At 38.1% G+C, this 12,538-nt stretch overlaps 2 long non-coding RNA genes across 2 annotated transcripts; both read right to left on the bottom strand.

Moving 5' to 3' along the window:
- Positions 1–1,359: 1,359 nt before the first annotated feature.
- LOC143854134 (uncharacterized) lies at positions 1,360–9,827 on the bottom strand. The gene is made up of 5 exons (XR_013237426.1): positions 9,784–9,827; positions 9,647–9,697; positions 1,976–2,013; positions 1,664–1,774; positions 1,360–1,553 (listed from the first exon to the last, which is right to left on the bottom strand). It is a non-coding gene; the product is annotated as an uncharacterized LOC143854134 (long non-coding RNA).
- A 143-nt stretch (positions 9,828–9,970) lies between these two features.
- On the bottom strand, positions 9,971–11,678 carry LOC143854201 (uncharacterized). The gene is made up of 3 exons (XR_013237456.1): positions 11,651–11,678; positions 11,353–11,472; positions 9,971–10,148 (listed from the first exon to the last, which is right to left on the bottom strand). It is a non-coding gene; the product is annotated as an uncharacterized LOC143854201 (long non-coding RNA).
- Between the last annotated feature and the right edge of the window lie 860 nt (positions 11,679–12,538).

Here is a 12,538-nt window from a genome sequence, read left to right as displayed (position 1 = left end):
AGAGAGAGAGAGAGAGAGAGAGAGAGAGAGACCTGTGACATGTGACACGGTAAGCAGCACTCTCCATCAACATCGTCATTTGCTAATTCATAGTCGTAATGCTTTTTAATGTATTCCCAACGCACCCAGAGTAATGGTCGAGTGAAAAGAAAACAGAAATATAACAAAGGTTAATTTTCAAGGGAACTGGCAGAGTAAATGCAAAAGTAGTAAATGACACGTAGAGATTACTAAAAAAATATCAGTATAATAAATAAGAGAATTAATTCCACAAATAAATAAAAACTATTGTAGTCCAACATGTAATGCAATTACCAACTGCTTATGGATGAGTTCACTGTTTCAGTTTTTACAGCCAACAAAGAATAGTTCACTTTCTGTAGCAGAATATCTACGAAGAAAAAACAATCAGAGACATAACATAAAAGCAGTAATGTAAATATTGAAAGAGAAAAAGAAAAGGCTGATTCCAAAGCCGATCAAGTGGCGTTACCTTGATTACTTTGCCAATGAGATCGATTGGGAAAAGAAAGAAATATACCCTTTCAGATATTTCTATCAAGGCTTGGATAAGAGATCAAACCAATTCAGTGACGAAATTTTAAAAATACTTTTCCTTTCCAAAATTTTCAGAAAATTCCCGCAATCCAAACTAAATAAAATATATGACAAACACAAATGAACCCTTTAAGTTTCAAAGACTCAAAGCATGATTTTTTGGAGATTTTATAAAAGACCCACATCCTATGACGAATTCTTAAGCCAGTCTACTATTTGTCACTTACCCCTACTATGAGCCAACACACCCTCTTTTTCACATGTCTAGATCTCCGTCTCTCTAGGAACCCTTCTCCCCCACCCTAAGAATCTCAGCCCCCTCCATGCATTAACTACGATAGCATTTTGTATGTTCAGAGGGCAATGTCCCTCTAGAGATTCCCCCCCCCCCCATCCCCCCTCCCCTCGCCCGGTCTCTAATGAGCTTCTACCCTCCTCTAGGGGTCCCATAGAAGCCTAGAGAAATAAATACACATGATAGAAGAAACAAAAATTCATGCATCCCATAGACCAAGAAAACATCCACAAATCATTCGTATAATGAAAACAAGCACCCTAACTACTAAACAATAACTATGGAACTATCTAACATGTATAAAAAAATAAAAAGAAAATCTACTCACGGGGGACAATTTTAGAATGCTAATCACAATAAAAAGCAATGGTTATTTTCAAGCTAGAAATTCCGTAACAAGACTGCCAAACAAGATCCATCAGTTTTGGCAGTCAAATCAACTTCGATGATTCATGCAACATTTAATGTGAAAACTGATACAAAGTTGCGTCCATCTGTTTATGCATTTTTCAAGCAAGAAATTCCTTAACAGGACTACCAAAACAGATCCATCTGTTTATGAATTTTTCAAATTGGACAAACATAGTCCATATCATGAAAGGGGATGATGGGGCAGACATATTATACCTAGAATGCACCAAGACCCAGCCGTGTGTCACAACCAAATGTGGTCCCATTCACCGCACGTGCCACAATTCACCTAGTCGCCAGGAGCGCTATTGTTATTAGCAAAGATTTGCAAAAGAAAGAATATGCATATACATTATGGAGAGAGAGAGAGAGAGAGAGAGAGAGAGAGAGAGTTCAGACCTGTGACACTGTAAGCAGAACTCTCCATCAACATCTTCCTTTGCTAATTCATATTCCGAGAGATACTTCTCATAATGCCTTTTTAATGTCATTCCAAACGCCCCTGGAGAACTGGTGAAGATTGAAAAGAACACAAAAACATAACAAAAGTCAATTTGGGAACTGACAGAGTAAACGGAAAAATAGTAAATGAAGCATAGAGATCATTGAAAAAATATAAGTACATTAAATAAGACTTAATTCCGCAAAGAAAAAAAAAATTATTTTAGTCCAAAATGTAATGCCATTACCAACAACTTCTAGATGACTCACCATTTCAGTTTTTGCGTATAACAAAGAAAAGTTCGCTTCTGCAAAGTATCAACAAAGAAAAATCAAATAATCAAATACATCGCAATCGAATAATCAAAGAGATGGCACACAAGCATTAATATAGTTATATTGGAAGAAGAAAGAAGGCTGATTCCGGAGCTGATCAAGTATCATTACCACACCTTTTTTGCGAATGAGATCGATTGTGGGAAAAAAAATATCCTTTCGGATATTTCTATAAAGGCATGGAGATAAAACCAATTCAATGACGAAATTCATTACATAGAAAAATGACTGATTTTTCATGTTTGGGTGGATCTCATAGCACCTTCAGGAAATCACTTCACTCTACCAAACAAATGAAACTGACAAACATAACTAATTCTCATTTGTATCAAGCTGAGATCCAAGGAGAAATGCATCAAAACTATAATTGCTAAAAATAAGAAAAAAGATTAGTTGAGGTTGTTTCCTAATAGCCATGACAATGTGTGCTGAATCAGGAAATAATTTCGAAAGGAAGTGGAGTTTCCAAGTTGCACGGGATTCCTATTTCTGTAAAAGCAGATATGGGGTAAGAGATGCATGTGGGTTGATGGGTTTAGATGTGAATTAATATAGAATATTTCCATCTTTGCTAAAGGACCAGTTGATTCAACAAATAAAAAACAGTGCCTTCCAGAATGACAAAGATACCCCCTTCTGGAAAGGACAAATGTAAACAGTTAAGAGGCTGTCGGAGAACATGTTGTAACTTGACTGTACTTCAGCCATTTGAAGGAGCAATTCGATCAGATTATGGCACAGTTTTGGTTTTGTTGGACTACATTCAGGAGATTTTCTATCAAGCACTCGACAAAGTTTCAAACATGACCCAGGCCAAGTGTGACTTTTAATGTAATCAACATAATAAATTGGGTATAACACATACATAGGCATTCAAGGGTTATATGAATATATTATCTAGATCAAGGTTCTGAAAATCAGAATCGAATCGTAACAGGCTTCGAATCGAATCGAATCGTAAATAGTAAGATTTATTCTGATTTACATATAAAAAAGAGAAAATATATTAAAAATATAAAAAGTTAAAAAAACAGAATAAAATGAGCAATTATCTATTTTCCATTTAAAACCATAAAATTAAATTAAATATAAGGATGAGAAGGGCTTTATAGGTTATAAGTTGGTACAACGTCGGAAGGACGAGGAGGAGAAGAATGAAAGAAGAGAAGAAAACGAAGAAAGGAGGAGAATAATAGAGTTACGGCTTTCTTTAGTTGTGTTTAGGTTATAAGTGGGGGCGAGAGGTATATATACGATGTATAAGGGGTTTAATCACAAAGGGTCGACCACAGGAAAATAAGCAAAAAATCTCGTAAAAAGAAAAGTAAAAATCATGTAATTTTTACACAAGTGCGACTTTTACAGAAAACAAGTCTTCCTTCCGAATTGAATCGTTTTACCCACGATTCGATGGGATTCAAATCGTGAATCATACGATTTTAACATTGGTTATACATAAATGATGCCATGTGCTCAATGTGCAACAACAAAACTCAGAACCAGAGACAGATTTGAAAACCAAAGAGAGACTGACATTCATTGGTAATCACCAAAAACAAAAGTGTGAAGAATATAAATCCGTTTAAACTCATGTCGGCATGCATAGATATAAATAAATGCAAAAGCAAGTACAGACCATGTTTGATTTCACTAATCCACATAGGGAGAGCAGACTGGCCACTTTGTGTGTGCCCTTTAGTAATTGTGGTTAGATGAAATGTAATTGGGCACTTGTAGGAGAAAGAAAAATACTAAGGCATCCTTGATCTTAAAATCATAAGAATGGATCGAAAGATAACCGAGGAACTTTTTTCATAGATGGTAAGTAGTTAAACAAATGCCAAATAGCTTGTTCATTGCACCCTTATGTGCAATGAACAAGTTATGATCTTCACACTTTCACCGAATAGAATAGAGCTCACATCAGTTCGGATCTTAACACCACCCATCATTAGGCACCACCCTGCAGAAGGTGGAGTAAGAATGGGAGGCCACCATCCAGCAAGGAGTGTAAAACTTTTAACTACAATAACCTCTCCTGCCCCAAAAACAATAAAACAGAGAAAAAACAGAGGAAAGAGTGGAGGCCTATTCAGTAAAAGGAGATTCCGAAGGAGACAGATCAGGAAACTGTTGCTGAAGAGGTGGTTGAGACACGAGACCTGAAAAATCAAGAAATACAAAATGAAGCAGAAGAAGTTGAGTCTCTTTGCGATCAACAGGGGGAACCTTCAAGTATCCTCCAAACCCAAAACCCATATGCTATCCTTACTGAGGTAGAAGAAAATGAAGAATAGCTAAACAGCACGTTGAGTAAGCTGGAACAGAAAACAAACCTGTTCAAAAGGGGGACAAGGAAACCGAGCTCAGTAAAAGCGAAAAAATAGCTCAGATGATTGCGGAGGAGGACCAACACTTAGTTGATGATGATGAACTTCGGGATCTAGAATGCTAGGAGCCTCTGCTTGGCATTAAGGAGACAGGAAATCCAGTCTCTAATCAACAAGAAATGTGCCCCATTACCCATCAAAAAAAAAAAAAAATGTGCCCCATTCTTATGTTTACTAGAAACAAAAGCTAGCAAAGAATTAATGGAGCATTATTCTTCTGATAATTGTGAACGTTTGAGTACCTATGGAAATTACTCTCATACCACCAAAGGAAGGATCTGGGTGATTTGGGATCCTAAAATCATTCAAATTTCTATTCGAAAAGATTCTAGACAATTTGTTCATGCCGAGATTACTTGGACCCAAATAAAGGTAAGCTTCTTGCTTACTGCTGTATATGCTTCTAACAGTGGGAGTGAACGAAGAGATTTATGGGAGGATATTTGTAACCTCGCATCCGCCATCAACAGGCCGTGGATTGTTGCTGGTGACTTCAACACTACCAGATTCCCGGATCAGAGGATGGGAGGCCCTGACCGTGTTTATAGGGAATTGGAGGAATTCAATGATTGTATTGAAGCATGTGCTCTGAAGGACCTCAAAACCATTGGCCAAGTTCTATCCTGGAATAATAACTCTCAGGATGATATTAGATTGAGACATATGGTCAGAGCTTTGATAAATGATGACTGGCTTATGCAATTTCCCCATTCAATGGCCATGTACAAGCATCGAGGAACTTCATCGAGGAACTTCTGACCATGCCCTCATAATTCAACTTATGGAGAATCAGAAGACCAACAAAAAGACTTTCAAATTCTTCTCCAGTGGCTCCAGGATACTTCTGTTTATGAGGTGGTTGAGAAATCATGGGGGATCCAAGATAGAGGAAATCCTATGTACAGAGTAGTCCAGAAACTCAATGAAGTGAAACGAGAACTGAAAGTTTGGAACCAAAACGTGTTTGGGAGAATTGACAGGAAAGTGCCAATTCTGCTTCAAAAGCTCCACAAGGTCCAAGATATGATTGCTTTAAATCGGCTGATAAAAATCTTACACATCTGGAGGGCAAAGCAAGGGAAGAATGCATGCAAGCTGCCAGCCAGAATGGAAGAACCAATGAATCACCAAAACTCTCGAGTTCAATTGCTAAACTTGGGGGATTCAAATTCCAGTTTTTTCCATGTTGCAATGAACCATCACTGCAATCAAAATAGCATTATGGGCATCACCAAACACAATGGAGACATTACAACTGATGCTGAGATCATTGAGGTCACCTTCCTAAACTAATTCAAAGGGCTTTTAAATAATGGAAAAAGAGTTGATCATAACTCTATTCCAGAGCCTAACAGGAGACTAACTACCACTGAAGCTGAAAATCTCACCCGCCCAGTCTCCCCAGATGAAATTGAAGTAGTGGTAAAAGCCTTGGATGGGAATAAAGCTCCGGGACCCAATGGTTTTAATGGTGATTTTTACCAGCACTTTTGGTACTTGATAGGAGGAGATGTAACTAAGGGTGTCCAATATTTCTTCAACAAAGGAACTCTTCTTCCGGAGGTGAATACTACCAACATTGCTCTCATCCCCAAGGGCCTGGATGCAGCAGCCCCCGATACATATCGGCCTATTTTCTTCTGCAACCTGCTCTACAAGATTATCGTTAAGATCATGACTAATAGGCTCAGCACTGTGATGGACCGCATCATTGGACCTTTCCAGTCTGCCTTTATAAAGGGAAGGTTAATCCAAGACAATATTCTCTTGACTTAGGACTTACTCCACAACTTCCATAGGAAGGGTGCCAAGCAAGCGATGTGCATCAAGATTGACCTCAGAAAGGCTTACGATAATGTAGCTCATGAAGCCCTCCCCAGTTTTATGGCCAAACAGGGGTTCAATGATACATGGAGGAGATGGATTCAGCAATGCAATCGCACCCCAACCTTCTCTATTATTATCAATAGTAGCCCAAAGGGGTTCTTCAAACAACTAATGGCCTGAGACAAGGGGCCCCGATCTCCCCCCTTCTGTTTTGTATCACCATGGAAATGATGTCGGCCATTTTTCAAGAAGCCAGTAGGAAGAACCTCATTTCTACCCCCTTTGTTAAACGCCCCATCTTTGTATCTCACTTGTTCTTTGCATATGATGTCATGCTCTTTGCCAATGCCACCCCAGAAAATGCTCTCCAAATCGGAAAATCTCTCAACAAATTTAGAGAATGCTCTGGCATGGAGGCGAATGTGAAGAAATCTGAGATCCTATTTGCTAACAGCAGATGCCAGGAAAAAAATGATCTGCAAAATCATTGGCATGAAGGAGCCCTCCCATTAAAATATATTGGCCTCCCGTTAACTTCCACCAGATTGTCTTCTGCTATGTGCAAACCTCTTGTAGCCAAAGTAAGGAGCTGAATTGCTACCTGGTCGAACAGGCACCTCTCTAGAGCTTGTAGGTTGGAGCTGGTAAGAGCAGTCCTGAACAGTTTCCATATAGTCCATGGCTTTCTCACTTCCCTGTTGTACTCTCAAGGAAATAGTCACCATTCCGAGAAATTTTGTTTGGTGTGGCCCTCTCTAACCTGAAGGTATCACCCAGTGGCCTGGAGCACAATTTGCAGACCAAAGGACGGAGGAGGAGTTCGCATTCGAAAGCCCCATAACATTAACCAGGCTGCCCAGCTGAATTGTGTCTGGCGGATCCTCAATGCAAGAGGAAAGAATTATTGGGAGGCAAATGTTCCTCGAAACATGTCCTGAGGAGCTAGAGGCATCTTTCGGGGGAGGGAAATTGCCAAAGGAAATGTCTGCTACATCTTGGGCAATGGGGAGGGGATTGATTTTTGGAAACAATCTTGGCATCCTGATGGACCAATCTGCTCCCAAACATCCATAGGATCTGTGATAATCTCAATTCCGGCAAATGCTGAGGTTAGAAACCTTTGGGCAAATGGTGATTGGGCTGAAATCTTCAATCATCCATGGCTATCTGAAGTAAAAAACATTCTATTCTCTTCTCTTACCATAGCTGGAGGGCCTGATATCCCGGTGTGGAAACCATGTCCAGAGTCTCCAGACTTAGGATTCACAATGAAATCAGCATGGCAATAAATCAGAAGCAAACACCCAAAAGTTTTGCGGCATTCCTATGTATGGTTTAAGGGACACATCCCGACGCACGGATTCACTTCATGGCAGGCTCTAAACTATAAACTTGAGACAGGCTCTCCTTGCTTGGTGCATCCAGAAACATAGGCTGCCTCCTATGCAATTCGGAGAGGGAATCCCCGGATCATCCCTTCTTCTCATTCTCTTTCTCTTCATGGATTTGGAGGTCGATACTGTGGAGATTCAGATTCCAGAGAAAGCCAAAGCCAACTCTAAGAGAGAGGAGGAATGGATTCGGCAAAATCTTGTTGGGACTGGACAAACTGCAACAGCTATTCGTCTTGCATTCTGTGCTTCCATATCCCACATATGGCTTCAGCACAATGGGAGGCTGCATGGAAATACCCACAACCACAAACAGCATATCCTGAGAAATATCCTGGTGCTGGTTCCAATGAGATGCATCCATCTTCGTCTCCAAGAGGCACCAACAATAGAAATAAACGGGTTGGCTGCAATCTTGGCCTTCAGGCCCCAACACTCCCAACAGGGGATGCAAATGGATCAGACTGGATCCAGAACCGGAATGGACCAAGATCAACACTGATGCCTCTCTCTCTGAGACATCAGCGGCTATTGGAGGACTGTTGTGCAGCCCACAAGGGTAAATCATTGCCCGTTTTTCTCAATGGAAACCCCAGGAAGCTTCCATTCATGAGCTTGAGATTGATGCTTTCCTGAAGGTGATCTCCCTTGCAAAGGAAAAAAACAGAATGAAAGAGTGAATTGAATCTGATTCCTTGGTAGTTGTTAAAGTTCTTGAAGGTGAGTACAATTGCCCTTGGAAAAAGAAACCGACAAAGGAGAAAATCATGGACCTTCTAAGCTCGTTTAATGATTAGAAAATCACTCATAGCTGGTGGGAAGCTAATAGTGTGGCAGATTTTTTGTCCAAAACTGAATGCCCCTACAAAGGGGAGGATATCTCTTTGATATATATATATATATATATATATATATATATATATATATATATATATATATACTAGTAAAATACCCCGTGCGATGCACGGGACGGTAAAGAAAATGTAAATGATTAATTAAAAAGATGTTCTAAAACTGTTCATATATGGATAGAAAAGAAACATCAAAAAATTGGAAGGCAATAAAAGAAACAGAACCCATTTCCATGATCCCGTGTTATACTAAAAGTGAAAAACCAATAGAATCATAAAAAAAATGAAGGTAAAAGTGCAAACACAATGGAATAAAAAAAATCCAATCCGGTATATAAGAATAGAATAAATCAAAAAGATCATAACACATGATATTCAGTTTGGCGGAATATTATAATCCAACTATTTGTGAGAATGGAAATATCAATTCCATTCAACTATAGTTTACGACATTATGCTCATCAAGTTTTTAAATTTTAGTATTGAATAAGACATCAGTGGAAGTGTCATGGTGTGAAAGTGATAACCTAAGCTGAACTTTTTGTATACCTTAACACAGCAGATCAACAATTGCCAGTGCAATCTTTATTTAATTTTCATAATATCAACAAACACAAAGTAAATGAATAAAAGAGTTATTTAAATTCTGAAGGGAGCAAAAAACAAAAGTAAGTTTTCTTTATTTAATTTTCATTATATCGACAAACACAAAGTAAATGAATAAAAGAGTTATTTAAATTTTGAAGGGAGCAAAAAACGAAAGTATGTTGGTGTTTTTGTATAGTTGGAACTCGCTAAATACAGAAGACAAACAATTGCCAGTGCATGCTTGCTTTAGTTCATTTCCATCAACCTATTGACAAAGACAAAGCAAATGATTAAAAGAGTTACTCCAATCTAGAACGGAAGTAACATGAATGGATAAATCCCTACACTAAGGCCCTGTTTGAATTTCAACAAAACCACCAGTGGCAGTTTTTTTCATTGCTCAATGATCTATGAGATAAAAATGGAATAGATAAATGAGATTGGAAGCCAAAAAAAAAAAAAATAGATAAACTCTAACAACATCTCTATTGAACAAATTCAATAATTGACACTGCCGTTAAAATAAAGAGAATGTGTGAGGATATCCCTCTTTGAAACCTTCGGGGCAAAAAGGCTTCCAGATATCTAATCCATCATTCTATTTTTTAACTGCAAGCAAAGGAAAATGCAGATCAATAAAGTTAGAAATGAAGGGTGTAGAAATATTTGGAAGTTCAAAGAACCCAAATGGAAACCTTTTCGGCGATCTTGCAATGCTTCTTCTCTAGATAATTTCTCCCCTGCATATGAAAACAAAGAGTTTAGTACCTTCAACCTTGAACATCCTGGCAACGAAAATACTTCAATTTATAAATTCTTCAAGAAGACATGTTTCTTTACAATGCATATAGGGGAAGAAGACTGTTCATGCCTGCTAGACTCCATAAATGATCAGAGTGCTCATGATTTCGATATTGGTACTTGCCAGCCGAGACATAAGGAATGGATATCGTACTTGAGAATCGCTCGATTCAAACCAGCTGTGTCGTTGAAGATGTTTACAAAAGAGAAATGAGGCCAAAACTATACAAATTAATTCAAATCCCGCTACAAAGAAAACCTACAAAGAAAAAAAATGCAAGGAAGACATATAAATGCATTCTGATTGGGAGGTGATGCCCCGGCATAATTCACATCCTACATAAATAGAAACAGAAGCCACACCTAACAAAAAAATCAATAAATCCTAGAATAGAAGCATGAAAAAGAAAATATTTCTTTGTGGCTTTTCATCAAACATAAGGCACTATCTTAGGCCCTGTTCGTTTTGCATTTTGAGAAGAAAACCCTAACAAAATATTGGGGAAGAAGAAACATAGCTACTAACAGGAAACTAAGGAACCAGTGTTGAACCCGACTAGTCATGAACAACCCACCTGGAATCCCTTCATCATCTCCCCATAAAGAACCAAAATAACATAAATGGAAAAAAGATAAATACTGGCATCCAAAGATAACAAAAAAAACCAGCAAGAACCAAACAATATAAACAATTTTCTTCGTGGCATTTCATCGAACATAAGGCACTATCCAGAAAACACCGAAGTAAAATGACGATAAAAATCAGTGGGAAGTAACCCACCACGACAGCCCTAAAATAGTTTCCGAAAAATGAGCAAGAATCCCAAGAACCGATACACAGAATAATGAGCAATAATTTAGAAGGCCTTACAACAATGCATAATTTCGTAACCCTTATAGTGAAACTACCTAAAACTTGTAAATAAATGAAAGAAGTCTCTATGTCAATGAGAGGATAAGCTATGATTTCCTTAATAAGTGACCTGCATTCATCTCTTTATAATTTATATTTTCTAGCGTCATGATGTGCATTGAATCAGATAATCTTACGGCGAAACTATCCTTAAACCTGTAAATAAATGAAAAAAAAATCTCTAATTCAACTACTTCAGAGCTGCACCACCTTATAGAAACCTCAAACAAAGATACTTAAAAGAAAGAGGGTTACAACATGAAGATTGAGATTTTTACGCTTTAGGCAAGAACCCTAATCTCATATGCAATCGTATATATCCGTTTCATTGACCGATTAGAGTCTCCAGTTCGAAATTCATGAACAAACAACCTATAATTCCACCATTAGAATACAGAATCGTTCAAAAGTGAACATATAACTCAAAATGAAAATAAGAAGAAAAATGCTGGGTTTTGATCAACTCATAATATCTCATTATAATGTGGAAATCCCAATAAATAAGCCCAACATATAAAAGAAATTAAAGCATAAAAGCAAATGAAAATACCTCTCCCAAGCAGTCATAGAAATACCCATAGTTTCAACCAAAAAAGTCAATCTATCTTTAGATCCAGAGCCGTTGAAAGTATGTAGTAGAAAGGGGATAAATGATTGATTCTCAAATTCCCTGGAATTCAAAGGTTTAGAGGAAACCCATTAGAATCTTAAATTAAGGGGAAACCCAAACCCGTAATTCAAGGGTTTCAAAAGACCCCATTAGAATCTCATTGAAGGGAAACCCTAACCTGAAATTCAAAAAAGGTTTAAAAAAAAACATTAGAATCTCAATGGGAGGGAACCCTAACCTAGAACAACAAAGACAGATGAAGGGCGGGTTCGAGAGACAGGATGAGAGAGAAAGAGAAAGGTAGAGTGTTGCATCTCGCATCTCGGGCGAGAGAGAGAGAGAGAGAGAGATTGAGGCACGCGTCAGTGTGTCACTAAAAAAAGAAATACCTAGAAACGTGTCTTCTATAAGATCGAGCAGGAGAAAAAATCTCCTAAATATCTCTGACAAAGAGCTGTGTAAATTAGGGAGGGACCATCTTACCCCTGCAAAATATACTTAGATATAGCAGGTAAGGGCTAAAAGGCTAACACGGTTGAACTACAACGTGTTAAATCCACAGATGTTTCCAATAATTCCAAAAACTCCTCTCCCTTTCTATTCTGCTAGATAGATAGATATACAGAAGGAGAAAGTTAGGAATGGCAAAAATCGTTAATATTAATACTGACATGTAATTCTCACAAAAAAAGAAAAGAAATCCTTTTTTCTGTAGCTATATATATATATATATATATATATATATATATATATATATGAGGAAAAGGATTGTACGCTCGAGTGTACCAACCTTATGGTACGCTCGAGTGCCCAATCACATGTGGTCCCACATTTTTAGGATGATCTAAAGCATTCATTTGAAAGGCCCTTATATAGATGGGGTGTGTACCAAAAATCAGCTCCATAGGATCATCCTAACCCATCCATTTGGGGAGGTCAAAATGGACAGACACTGTTTGTCCACAAATCTGCCCATTTTTTCCCGGGATTAGGATGATTCAATGGAGCTGATTTTTGGTACACACCCTGTCTATGATAGGGCCTTGCAAATGAATGCTTTGGATCACCACAAAAAAATGTGGGACCCATGTGATTGGGCACTCGAGCGTACCATAAGGTTGGTACG

The sequence above is a fragment of the Tasmannia lanceolata genome, unplaced genomic scaffold (genome assembly GCF_043159265.1).
Source record: "Tasmannia lanceolata isolate RefF3 unplaced genomic scaffold, GAP_Taslan_0.1 ptg000020l, whole genome shotgun sequence".
In the NCBI taxonomy this organism is placed as follows: Eukaryota; Viridiplantae; Streptophyta; class Magnoliopsida; order Canellales; family Winteraceae; genus Tasmannia; species Tasmannia lanceolata.
Note: the sequence above shows the minus strand (reverse complement) of the source record. Positions and strands in the feature narration are given on the sequence as shown.